Source organism: Coregonus clupeaformis, unplaced genomic scaffold (assembly GCF_020615455.1).
Source record: "Coregonus clupeaformis isolate EN_2021a unplaced genomic scaffold, ASM2061545v1 scaf2052, whole genome shotgun sequence".
NCBI classification, from domain to species: domain Eukaryota; kingdom Metazoa; phylum Chordata; class Actinopteri; order Salmoniformes; family Salmonidae; genus Coregonus; species Coregonus clupeaformis.
In genome coordinates, this window is record NW_025535506.1 from 30429 (window position 1) to 44172 (window position 13744).

At 45.9% G+C, this 13744-nt stretch overlaps 1 long non-coding RNA gene across 1 annotated transcript; it reads left to right on the plus strand.

Moving 5' to 3' along the window:
* Nucleotides 1-5416: 5416 nt before the first annotated feature.
* On the plus strand, nucleotides 5417-9856 carry LOC121567978. Its single transcript, XR_006001182.1, has 2 exons — nucleotides 5417-5590; nucleotides 9223-9856. It is a non-coding gene; the product is annotated as an uncharacterized LOC121567978 (long non-coding RNA).
* Nucleotides 9857-13744: the final 3888 nt, after the last annotated feature.

Sequence of the window (13744 nt, forward strand, 5' to 3'; positions counted from 1 at the left end):
GTAGAAGTCCCTGATGAGATCCGGATCTAGGACCTGTCGCCGCGGAATCCAACTCCTCTCCTCAGGACCATACCCCTCCCAGTCCACGAGATACTGGAAACCCCGGCCCCGCCGTCGGGAATCCATGATGCGCCGCACCGTGTGGCAGGACCACCTCCGATCATCCGAGGAGGAGGAGGAGGAGGCGGAGGAGGCAACAGAGGACTGAGGAGGACAGGCTTGAGGCAGGAGACATGAAAGGTGGGATGGACTCTGAGCGTCCTCGGTAGTTTGAGTCGAACTGCCACTGGATTGATCACCTTCTCACCACAAACGGACCAATGAACTTCGGTAATAACTTCCTAGACTCAGTCCGTAACGGAAGATCCCGTGTAGCCAACCAAACCCTATCTCCGATGGTATAGGTGGGAGCGGGGAATCCGGCGACGTTCGCCTGGAGCTGATACCGGTCCGAACCTCTAAGGAGTGCCTTTCTGGCCCGATGCCAGGTCCGGTGGCAACGACGAATGTGGGCCTGAACAGAAGGCACTGAGAGCTCCTTCTCCTGAGAAGGGAACAGGGGAGGTTGGTAGCCATACAGGCACTGGAAGGGAGACATCCCAGTGGCAGATGTAGGGAGAGTATTGTGGGCATACTCAACCCAAGGCAACTGAGAGGCCCAGGAGGTGGGGTTGGAAGAGACCAGACAGCGTAGCGTGGATTCCATCTTCTGGTTGGCTCTCTCCGCCTGACCATTGGATTGGGGGTGAAAACCAGATGTGAGACTGACTGTAGCTCCAATGGCCGAACAGAAGGACTTCCAGACAGCAGAGGTAAACTGAGGGCCACGGTCGGAAACGATATCACTGGGCAAACCGTGGACCCTGAAAACCTCCCTAACCAGGATCTCGGACGTCTCCGAGGCAGAGGGAAGCTTGGCAATCGGCACAAAGTGGGCGAACTTGCTGAATCTGTCCACGATAGTCAGAACGACCGTGTTCCCCTCAGAAGCGGGCAACCCGTGACGAAGTCCAGGGGCCAGATGCGACCATGGACGCCGGGAATAGGAAGGGGGTGAAGTAGTCCAGAGCTGGGCCGATTGGTACTCTTATTCTGCGCACACACTGGACAGGCAGCAACAAAAACCCCGAGTATCCTCGGCCATGGCAGGCCACCAAAACGTCTGCGAAGAAACGCCATAGTCCGAGCCACGCCAGGGTGACAAGCCATCTTACTGGCGTGGGACCACTTGAGAACAGCAGGACGAACCGACTCAGGCACAAACAACCGACCGGGTGGACCGTTACGGGACCGGGCTGAGTCCGAAGGGCCGCCAGCACCTCCTCCTCAATCTTCCACATGACTGCTCCCACGACGCAGTTCCGGGGGAGAATAGTCTCGGTCTTGGACCCACTCTCCTCCGTCTTGGAGAACATCCGGGACAAGGCGTCCGCCTTGCCGTTCTTGGACCCAGGTCGGAACGTCAGGACAAACTTGAATCGTCCGAAAAACAACGCCCACCTGGCCTGACGGGAGTTGAGACGTTTCGCCCGATTGCACGTAAGCAAGATTCTTGTGGTCAGTCCAGACAATAAACGGTTGCTCCGCCCCCTCCAACCAGTGGCGCCACTCCTCCAAGGCAAGTTTCACCGCGAGAAGCTCCCGGTTACCCACATCGTAATTCCTCTCCGCAGGTGAAAGGCGACGAGTAGTAGGCGCAGGGATGGAGTTTACTGTCCGTGGAGCATCGCTGCGACAGGATGGCGCCAACTCCCACATCAGACGCGTCCACTTCAACAACGAACTGACGGGCCGTGTCCGGTTGAGAGAGAATCGGTGCGTTGGTGAATCGCCTCTTCAACTCCAGAAAGCGCTCGATCCGCCTCCGGATTCCACTTGAAAGTCCTGATGCTGGAAGTCAAGGCAGTTAATGGAGCGCCACACGGCTGTAATCCCGGATGAATCTGCGGTAGAAATTCGCAAACCCCAAAAATCTCTGGAGCTGCAATCTCGTACCGGGCTGGGCCCATTCCAGAACCGCTCTAACCTTCTCCTGGTCCATCCTAATCTCTCCCCTGGAGATGATGTACCCGAGAAAGGATGTTGTGTGGGCGTGAAACTCGCACTTCTCGGCCTTCACGAACAGGCGATTCTCCAACAATCGCTGCAGAACCTGCCGGACATGCTGGACGTGGTCGGAAGGTTCCTTCGAGAAGATCAGAATGTCATCCAGGTAAACAAACACGAAGAGACCGATCATATCTCTCAGGACGTCGTTCACCATACTCTGGAATACCGCTGGAGCATTGGTCAGTCAAACGGCATCACCTGATACTCGAAGTGCCCCATCGGTGTATTGAAACCCGTCAACCACTCGTCCCCCTCTCTGATCCGGACCAGGTGATACGCATTGCGTAGGGTCTAACTTGGTGAACACCGTAGCACCCTGTAAGGAGTCGAAGGCAGAACTCATCAAGGGCAGGGGATACTTGTTCTTGACCGTGATGTCATTCAACCCCCGATAGTCAATACATGGTCGAAGAGAGCCATCCTTCTTACCCACAAAGAAGAATCCTGCCCCCAGGGGTGATGACGAGGGACGAACGAGACCAGCAGCTAGGGACTCCTTGATGTAGGTCTCCAACGCCTCCACGTTCAGGTCGGGAGATACTGTATAACCTTCCCTTGGGGTAGACAGCTCCAGGGACCAGGTTGATGGCACAATCATATGGTCGGTGGGGAGGGAGTGACAGAGCCTTCTGCTTACTGAAAACCTCCCCCAAATCGTGATATGTCTCGGGAACCAGGGACAAATCTGGAGGTTTAGCCTCAATCACCTGACTGGGAACCGAATGGGGGCAGGCAGTCTTGAGACAGTTAGCATGACAATCCAGGCTCCAACTCGTTACCTTGCCCGTCACCCAATCGAACGTGGGATTGTGTTCCTTCAACCAGGGGTATCCAAGGACCAGAGGAACATGGGAAGACGGCAGAATGAAAAAAATGAAATCATCTCAGAATGATTCCCTGACAACCGCATCTTAACCGGTTCAGTCCTCATCGTGATACGTGCCAGACTACTGCCGTTCAGAGTGGTCGCTTCAATGGCTTCCGGCAATTGCTCCTTGGAAAGCCCCAGCTGTTCCACCAACTCGGCATCAAGAAAGCTTCCATCGGCACCTGAATCGATAAAAGCGTTAAGCGCTAAGCTCTGATTCCTGTTCACAAGGGTAGCCGGGAAGCAGGGTCTGACAGAGGTACTGAGAGGTTGAAACTGGCTCGCTAAAAGTCCTCCCAACTTTAGCGAGCCGGGCAGTTGACGACCGCCGGGAACAAGTGGAGATGTAATGTCCCGAGCTACCACAGTAGAGGCAGCAGTTGGTCTTACGTCTATGTTGACGCTCCTCCTTGGTTAACCCGTGCCGCCCCACTTGCATGGGTTCCGAATCGGGAGAGAGGACCTCTCCACTAATCCACTGTGGTGGAGAATGATCGATGTGTTCTGGTCCACCACCCGACCCGACTGGGAACTGAGAAACTGATCGATTGGACGGACCCCATTGCTTCTCCCTCCTTCGCTCTCGGACTCGATTATCCACCCGAATGGACAAGGCTACCAAGCTGTCCAGGTCACTAGGCTCCGGATAGGAGATCAACTCATCCTTGAGCTGCTCCGACAGACCCTGGTAAAAGGCCGCTTGCAGAGACTCCTCGTTCCACCCACTCTCCACAGCCAACGTCTTGAACTCAATCACGAAGTCGGCCACGCTGCGAGTTCCTTGGCGAAGCGAAAACAGGCGCCTAGCTGCGTCCCTCCCTCGGACGGAATGGTCGAAGAGCTTCCTCATCTCGGCCGTGAACCCCTGGTATGAAGCCATGCAGGGATCCTGTCGTTCCCAAACGGCTGAAGCCCACTCCAGCGCACGACCACGCAGCAACTCAATCACAAAGGCTATCCTAGCCTTGTCTGTGGCATAAGAGTAGGGCTGTAGATCGAACACTAGTCCACACTGCATAAGGAAGGAACGGCATCTTCCCAGCTCCCCTCATATTTATCCGGCGTCGGAACCTTGGGCTCACGGATGGCCACAGCTTCAGAAGCGGCAGGCGAGATGGATGAAACCAGTAGTGGATCCTCCACCGGCCACTTGCGTTGGTTCTGGACCTCCGTCAGACCGGTAGAAAGGTTCCCGAACTGACAACGCGATCTCCTGTAGTACCGTGCTATGATGGCCCAACATCTTCTCCTGCTGGGTAATAGCATGGCGGACAGAGTCCAGGGTCCGCTGGGTTCATTACTGGCCGGATCGTTCTGTCACGGTTTACTAAGCCAGAACCCAGAAGCAGACCAGGACAAGGTAAGTGGTGTCAAAAGGTGAGTGTTTATTTACTGAACCAAGGGTGAAGGGAAATAATCCAGGGAACAGAGCGGCGGCGTGGAGGAGTTGTAGAGGGTCCAGTGGTTGATCCGATGATGGCTCGGCAGCCGCCGACCATCAGGCAGAGGTTGGGTAGAGTTCCGGACGAGTGACTGTGGGGAGAACAAAACGGAGGTAAGTACCAGGCAGGTCAACAGGGTGCAACAAAACAACAAAAAACTAACTCTAGTACTGAGGCTGATACGCCGGCAAAACATACTGTTCATGGCTAACGATCCAGGAACTGCTGGCTGTTGTCAATTGACACAGATCATTTTTTAATGGATATTTGATTATTATATTTAGTTCCACCTGGTCAAATTCCTGGTACATATACATGTACTTGGCGTATAAAAGCGATTCTGATTTTGGCTATTTACTTTGCTTCAGCAGCCTCTATCTGCCATTAGCCAGCTCCCCTGTATGGCCAGCAGGGCACACCTTGGCAATGCCCTAAAAGCATAAACATGTTCTCAATGTAACCAAAGTGAGTTTAAATGATGTAGATTGAATGTGATCCTTGGCATGTGGCTCCATATGTTTTTTACGCTCATATCCGTGTTGATCATGATCTCATATACCTACTGTATGCATGTCAGTGATTAAGTATATGCCCATGAGTCTGTGCCTTGCAAGGAATGCCCATAAGAGTGCTTGTGTGACAGGCTGGGGGGATGGTGGTGGGGGTGGGGGTTGTTGCATAGTTAGAGCACCCACCGTCTGTGCCCCCTGACATTACCATGCTGGGTCAGGTCACCAGTGCCCGATACCAGACACCTCAGACCTTTGCCATTTGATTTGGGGCGTTGCAGCGGGGCAGAGTGAGGGTTGGCACACTGCCAGTGAGGTCCTGCCTTTTCAGACCACCCCATCAGAATGTGCCCTGGGCACAGGAATCTCTGCCCCAGCCCCACCACCCCTGCCACGCCAAGGCTCAGGACAGGAATAAAGCTAGCTGGGGCACTCTGGGACATTCGCTATGGGAACACTGTATATCATGTTGGTATATGAGCTTCCCAATGAAATCACAGAACAGAGCTGGCTCATTACCAAAGAGAAGTTTGCATTACAGTATATAGTGAATTTATATATTTGAAGAGAGGTTATCTTGTGGCACTGACCGTGTCAATGTTCTGTGTCATAATGTTCCTATTCGGTGAAGGTGATGGCGCAAGTAGAGCTCTATGTTTCAGGTACAGTGCTCTCTCTTCTTCATTTGTTTCATGTCAAGAAGGAAGTCGTAGCAAGGTGCTGGCTATGGATCCATATCAGATATGAATGTAAATTATACAATGATTTCACATGTGCTGTTGAATAGATTATCAGGAAACGTGCACACATGGTGTGTGTGTACATGTGTGCGTGCGTGTGTGTACGTGTGCGTGTCTGGCTGCTCCTGCTGACAGGGTAATTTATCTGTTCAGTGTTGCATGTGGACCTAATGTGATGCATGAGATTACGCTGAAATTCTTACTTTCACATGAGGTTCTTGTCTCTGTTCAATTGGTCTTTATTTCAGAATGCATAAAAAAAGATAAGGTAATCCTCATTGACATTCAGTGAAATAGTTCCAGCACAGGTGATAAAAGCTGCACTTTTTTATTTGTCTCTCGGAAGGTAAAATAGCTCTCACTCATCTCAGGTATTTGATGGAAGCCGAATCACAGACTGCATTGTGTGAGCTGCCACTGTTCGGCACAATGTGGTGAAGCGCTTCAACAAAACACTAGGGGCTCTATTCAATCAGTAGCGCTCAAAATCCGCTTTATAGCACGAATGACAATTAAAGGCAATGTTCCCATGGTCGCGGAGACTGCATACAGTGCCTTGCAAAAGTATTCATCCCCCTTGCCGTTTTTCCTATTTTGTTGCATTACAACCTGTAATTTAAATGGATTTCATTTAATGGACATACATACAATAGTCCAAATTGGTGAAGTGAAATGAAAAAATTACTTGTTTCAAGAAATTCAAAGAAATAAATAAACTGAAAAGTGGTGCATGCATATATATTCACCCCCTTTGCTATTAAGCCCCTAAATAAGATATGGTGCAACCAATTACCTTCAGAAGTCACATAATTAGTGAAATAAAGTCCACCTGTGTGCAATCTAAGTGTCACATGATCTGTCACATGATCTCAGTATATATACACCTGTTCTGAAAGGCCCCAGAGTCTGCAACACCACTAAGCAAGGGGCACCACCAAGCGAGCGGCACCATGAAGACCAAGGAGCTCTCCAAACAGGTCAGGGGCAAAGTTGTGGAGAAGTACAGATCAGGGTTGGGTTATAAAAAAACATCCGAAACTTTGAACATCCTACGGAGCACCATTAAATCCAATATAAAAAAATTGAAAGAATATGGCACCACAACAAACCTGCCAAGAGAGGGCCGCCCACCAAAACTCACAGACCAGGCAAGGAGGGCATTAATAAGAGAGGCAACAAAGAGACCAAAGATAACCCTGAAGGAGCTGCAAAGCGCCACAGCGGAGATTGGAGTATCTGTCCATAGGACCACTTTAAGCCGTACACTCCACAGAGCTGGGCTTTACGGAAGTGGCCAGAATAAAGCCATTGCTTAAAGAAAGAAATAAGCAAACACATTTGGTGTTCGCCAAAAGGCATGTGGGAGACTCCCCAAACATATGGAAGAAGGTACTCTGGTCAGATGAGACTAAAATTGAGCTTTTTGGCCATCAAAGAAAACGCTATGTCTGGCGCAAGCCCAACACCTCTCATCACCCTGAGAACATAATCCCCACAGTGAAGCATGGTGGTGGCAGCATCATGCTGTGGGGATGTTTTTCATCGGTAGGGACTGGGAAACTGGTCAGAATTGAAGGAATGATGGATGGCACTAAATACATGTATTTCTTGAGGGAAACCTGTTTCAGTCTTCCAGAGATTTGAGACTGGGACGGAGGTTCACCTTCCAGCAGGTCAATGACCCTAAGTATACTGCTAAAGCAACACTCGAGTGGTTTAAGGGGAAACATTTAAATGTATTGGAATGGCCTAGTCAAAGCCCAGACCTCAATCCAATTGAGAATCTGTGGTATGACTTAAAGATTGCTGTACACCAGCGGAACCCATCCAATTTGAAGGAGCTGGAGCAGTATTGCCTTGAAGAATGGGCAAAAATCCCAGTGGCTAGATGTGCCAAGCTTATAGAGACATACCCCAAGAGACTTGCAGCTGTAATTGCTGCAAAAGGTGGCTCTACAAAGTATTGACTTTGGGGGGGTGAATAGTTATGCACGCTCAAGTTCTTTTTTTTGTTTTATTTCTTGTTTGTTTCACAATAAAACATATTTTGCATCTTCAAAGTGGTAGGCATGTTGTGTAAATCAAATGATACAAACCCCCCAAAAATCAATTTTAATTCCAGGTTGTAAGGCAACAAAATAAGAAAAATGCCAATCAGCTCAATCGGAAATTACCTTTAAATGTGAACCGCGCTACAATGCAGATATTCTGCGCTACGGATTGACTTGAGACCTGGTGCTGAAAGAATCTTATTGATGTGGATGGATTCATTCCTTAAAAGTGACAAGAAAAATAAAGTAACAAGACAGCCGCTTTGTGAAACCATTATGCAATTCATTTTTATTGCCAAGTTGATTTTGAGTATAGAAACAAACAAAAACATAACATTTTCACAATGGCTTAAAACAAATAAAAGCCTTATCAAACATGATTTATTAAGACATTGGAATTAGAGAAAATAATTATAACCCACAATTGAAATGTACACAAAAACATTACCTATAAAATATTTTGACATGCAATAAATACATTCATTTCACTAAAGCAAAATAAGAACAATATTGACAATGTAACATTGAAAAATACTGTTTGTTTTTGTGTATTGTTTTGTATTCAAACCCTTTCTTTTTATTTTCAAGAAAGCGCTTGAAAAAAAAGTAATATTTGAAATTAATAAATTAAAAAAATACTGGTGTGCTTGTTTGGTAAATAAAGTTCCATTATCTTTCTGGAAACAGAATAATACCTGATGTTTTACTGTAAGTTTAGTGCTTCTGTCTTCCCCTTTCTCTGTCTATCCCCATTCAGTCTACATGCCTGTTGAACTTTCCTACTCTGTAACCACAAATTCTAATTCTACTTCCACCTCAATCACCCCAGTAATCTTTATCAGATGATGCACCAAATCCACAATTTCTATATGGGATCAAATTGGTTGTGTGTGTTTCATGTAAATGGGGAGTGTGTGTAGGAGAGTGTGTGGACCCTCGGGCTCTGTGACATTCTGGCAGGCGTCTCACTACGTGTTCAGTTCAGGCCGTCAGTAACATTGCCTATGCTTTAGTAATGACTTTTTCTACAAGAACCGACACTCCAAAATGAGCAGGGAAGCCTAATTTAATCTGACCTAATCTGGAACAGCCAGTCCTGAACAGTGACAGAGCAGTCTGCCATCCAGCTGTGTGTGTGTGTGTGTGTGTCTGTGTTTTATTTGTGTCTGTGTGTGTCGGCTTGTGTGTGTGTGTGTCGGTGTTTTGTTTTGTTTGTGTCTGTGTACTCATACATGACTATTAGACCCCAGATTAGATCCAAAACTGTGAACTGCTATTTTCACCTAAATAATGTTGTGTTCCCGTATTGTTTTAATTCTTACATTTTAAACGCTCGACATTACAGACAATTTCTCAATAGGCTCCCCCTATATGTTTCAGTCAATTCACTTTAGGAGAAGTACTGTACATGAATTATATCAATAGAGTCAAGCCTTGAGAAAACGGCAATATGATATTCTAGATTAAACTGTGTCCATTTAGTCGGTCTTGTCTGTTGATCAGGTCTGCGGTCGGACTATTTTACTGCCTGGTGGAGACAGAACGCTCCAAGCAAAACATACTGAAGAAGACATGGGGCAGCCACCAGCCACAACACTCTCCTCTGCTTGAACAAAGATTGTCTGTCTCTGTCATGTGGAGACTGGGTGATAATCTGAAGGCCTGGTAAGAAGACACCAATGCTGAGGGCACTCAGACTGAGACGCCAACATGAAAACCTGACGATGCAGCAGCTCACCGCCACTCAGTTTTTTCTATGTTGTTTACTTAAGCTATGACTTCAACTCTCTCATTCTTTCTCTCTCGTTCTTCCTATCCCTCTCAGCACATGACTTGGCTGGTAGAGCTGTGGTCTGGCTCAATTGTGCAATTTCATCCACTCATGTTTACTTTACTGGCATCTTTCTTAGCATATTTCCCCCTGAACATCTATTTCTCATATTATCCTGCATTTCCTCAATAATGATGCTCTCTCACTCTGATCTTCCTTTGTAATACCCTTCTTGACTTGAAAAGCAAGTACATTTTAACGTCGTCAAATGTTGTATTTGGCCCATCATCCACAGTATTGTAACACATTTAATTTTGGAACTTGATCAGGGCGTTAAGAAAAATAAAGTAGTTGTTCGCATAAACATTAAGACAACTGTTTTCTTCAGCGGGAAAAACAACTGGAAGCGACTTGATCATGGGAGAGAGGAGGAGTAGGGAAGGAGGAGTAGAGGAGGAGGATTGTTAGCGTGGGCTAGTGGTTCGTGCTGAGTGTCAAGAAGAGAGGGGGAGACAGACGGAGAGGTGAGGGGAGGCCAGTGATCGGGAGGGAAAGGAGGACAAGGAGGAAGCAACATGCGAGAGGAAAGGCGATTGAAGGGGGTTTTAGGGAGTCACGAGGGTAATAAAAATCATAATTCAATGATTTTTCCAGAAAAGTGCAGTTTGGGGGAATAAATGGAGGAAAGCAGCTGCTTGTGATAAAGACCGTTGAAAGTGTCAAGTCTCTCCCTCCCTTCTAATTCAACCCGGTCCACTGTGCAAACCAGTGGAGGCTCCTCAGAGAAGGAAGGGGAGGACCATCCTCCTCAGTGAATTTCCTAAAAATAAAAATGGTAAAACGTTTAAAAAGTTATCATTTTTAGATAAAACTATACAAAATATATTCACATCACCAAATAATTGATTAAAACACTTTTTTGAAATGAAGGTCTACAGTAGCCTCAACAGCACTCTTTAGGGTAGTACCATGGTGTAGCCTGAGGACAGCTAGCTTCTGTCCTCCTCTGGGTACATTGGCTTCAATACAAAACCTAGAAGGCTCATGGTTCTCACCCCCTTCCATAGACTTAGACAGTAATTTTGACAACATCCAGAGGATGTCCTCCAACCTATCAGAGCTCTTGCAGCATGAACTGACAAGTTGTCCACCCAATCAAAGCATTAGAGAATGAATCTAGTACTGAAAGCATAAGCTACAGCTAGCTAGCGCTGCAGTGCATAAAATGTGGTGAGAGAGTTTGTCATTTTCTTTCAGTTTCACTTACTTAGTTAGCAAATACAGCTAGCTAGTTTAGCCTACTCAAACACCCTGCTCAAACAGAGAGATGCTATGTTAGCTAGCTGGCTATGACTATCCAACAGAACACTGGAACTCTTCCAATTCAAGGTAAGCTTTTGGTTTTACTAATTTATTGACACCGGGGCCCGCCAGTGTAAGTGCTAAACTGCTTACTGACTGTACATTGTAAAGTTACTGCATGATTGTAGCGGGTTTACTAATGCGTTATTTCTATTAGCTATGTTGACTATGACGTTACTTTAGCTAATATCGTGACAACAATGTAGGCTGTATGTAGCGGTTATGATATGGTTTGGCTTGTGAAGGTTTTTTTGCCTGGTCACATACAGCTGATGGGTTGTGCATTGAAGTCCACAAGCGAAGGGAAAAGGTGAGAGGAGGAGAGCGGAATACAACGTGGCTGCTATGAAAGTGAACTGTGTTTACGTGTGATCAGGGGTGTATTCATTCCGCCGATTCTGTTGAAAAAGGTTTCTAAAATTAAAGCAAACGGAACGAAACGGGGATAAACATACCTGAATTTGTGCAATTGAAACTTTCGTTTGCAACTGTTGGACTAATGATTACACCCTAGATCAGCTAGATGCAGGCAACAGTGTGCAAGGTGGTATTGAATGTGTCACTGCCTGTCACCTCAAATGTTTCTCTCAACCTATGTGCCCCTACGTTGTAAACTTTCATTCATAGGCTAGGTTGTAGCAACCTCATGATGGGTATAAGGACATTTTGAGTATCATGTAGTAGCCTAAACCTATCGCTGTTACATTGAACTGGGTGAATGGATTATGAATGACAGTCATCCAATATGCTGTAATAGAAATAAGGCCATGCTCATAAAAAAATAAAAAATAAAATAGACCAATAAGAAAGAGAGTTCCAAACCTCCCTGCCAATAACAGCTAGTTTTCAGTTTCCCCCTCCCAACTCAGACCACTCCCAGACAGACTTGCTTGTGAAATTGCTCTTTGCTAAGAAGTTATTTTTTGGCGGCCATTTTGATTGAAACAATCACAGTAAGGTATTTAATTGATACCCAGAAATGATGTAATATTTAAATAAAAACAGCTTCTTTGGACCTTTAATTTGTTAAGGGCTTTCTGAAAGTAGAGCACACTAAGCACAGCACAATATAAGAGTGGACAGGGGTTTACTCCCCTTTTTTAAAAAAAAAGAAGGAAGAAGAGAGGAAAAAGAAGTTAAGCAAACTCTTAACGTTTTCTGAATGGCGAGGTTTGGAAGTAAGATCAGTCTTTCATATTTAAAACAATGGGCTCATGTCCACCCTGCTGAGCTCTCCATGCTCCTCTCCCTCCCTGCTCCCTCACAATCTCCATCTGTGTCTCTATCGGTCTGTGAGCAGAAACACACTGCACATCCTGCTCAATGCTAAGGCCCAGCCAAGAGTTCACTTCCTGCTCCTCCACACCTCCCCTCTCCTTCACACCATAACTATTCCCAGAGCATACATTAACAGCCATTCATATACTCAAATAGCATGTGGAAACAAACAGACAAACCAACACTTCCCCCTTTAAACTCACAGGCACACACACACACAGACACACACACGCTCGGCCGCCCTATATTAAGGGTAATTTCAGAACAGTAACGCTGGACATTATCTCGCTCTCACGTCCTGTACAGATTTGGAGTGGCAGTGGAAACTATTTTTTTCTTGTTTTAACGGTCGAGAAAAGGAAACGGGAGATAGACTTTCAGTGAGAGTGAACTAATGAATGAGAGAGTGAATGAGCTGGAGATTTATATTCCCACCATTGACATCAACTTCAAATGGGCTGTTACCTCTTGTCTATGTGACTTCACATTTCTGTGGTCCAACCTCATACTGCCATGATAAATAGAAGATTGATATTGTCCACTGCCCCTGTCAATTCACATGTAATGTAAACTAGTTTATTTTGTTATAACAAAACAGCTGTGCCCAAACAGTTTCCATGTAGACTATTTTTCTAAATTAGCTTTGGAGCCAAGTGTGGATTTCTGTGTTCCACGTAGGCTGCTGGGAACCGTTGCATGTCCTGCAGTCCAAAACAAGCTGGCTTAAAGTGTGTTTGTGTATAAATACACACACAGCCTTAGTCATCATCAGCTCACAAAGCCCCCTCCAGAGAAATGGGTCAAACAACTTGAGGCTATAGCTTTCATCCACTCACAGCCCAGCCACTGTTTATCTGTTTAGGGAAATATTGATAAATACATCACTCCTCGTGTGCAACCAAACACGTCACTAAACATTAAGGCTTCGGGTGAAAAAATAAAATACCTAGTTCACACATTATATATATATATATATATATATGTTTGGAACCAGGGGTATTACCTTAAGCCTTGAACATTTACATTTGTATATTCTGTTGAATTAAAGTTAACACTAAGGTAAGAGAAAATCACCAGCTTGACTTTTCCTTATTAAGATGATGTCATTGGTCAGACACATAGAAAGCCTCTTTGAGGACAGTAAAAAAGGAACATGTACACAGCATATTAAGATAAAAGAGGAAAATGTTAATATCACGTTATCAACAAAATTGTAAGACAAGTAAAACATCTCATAACCATGAAATAACCAACAGGTTTAACACAGGACAATTGTCCCCTCAAAATAAAATAATAAAAATGTGTGTAAATGTCTGTGCCTGTATCTGCATGTACGTGTGTGTTGGTTGGTTGGTTGGTGTGTAGATAAAGCGTTGCGTCCCCATGCTGGGTTCAGTCCTGAGGTAAGCACCAGTTTCACTTTGCTTTGGTTAAAAATCAAAAGAAAGAAAATATGTGACAGAAAAACAACACCTTGATATGCTCATTATGCTTCAGAATAAAGCCCTTCAATTAATGTTGTACATTAATACAATCCCATAACACTAGGGCTTATTGTCTCAGTCTCCAACCTAAGGTTTTAAGATTCACTAAGTCTATCACAGTGCATTCATG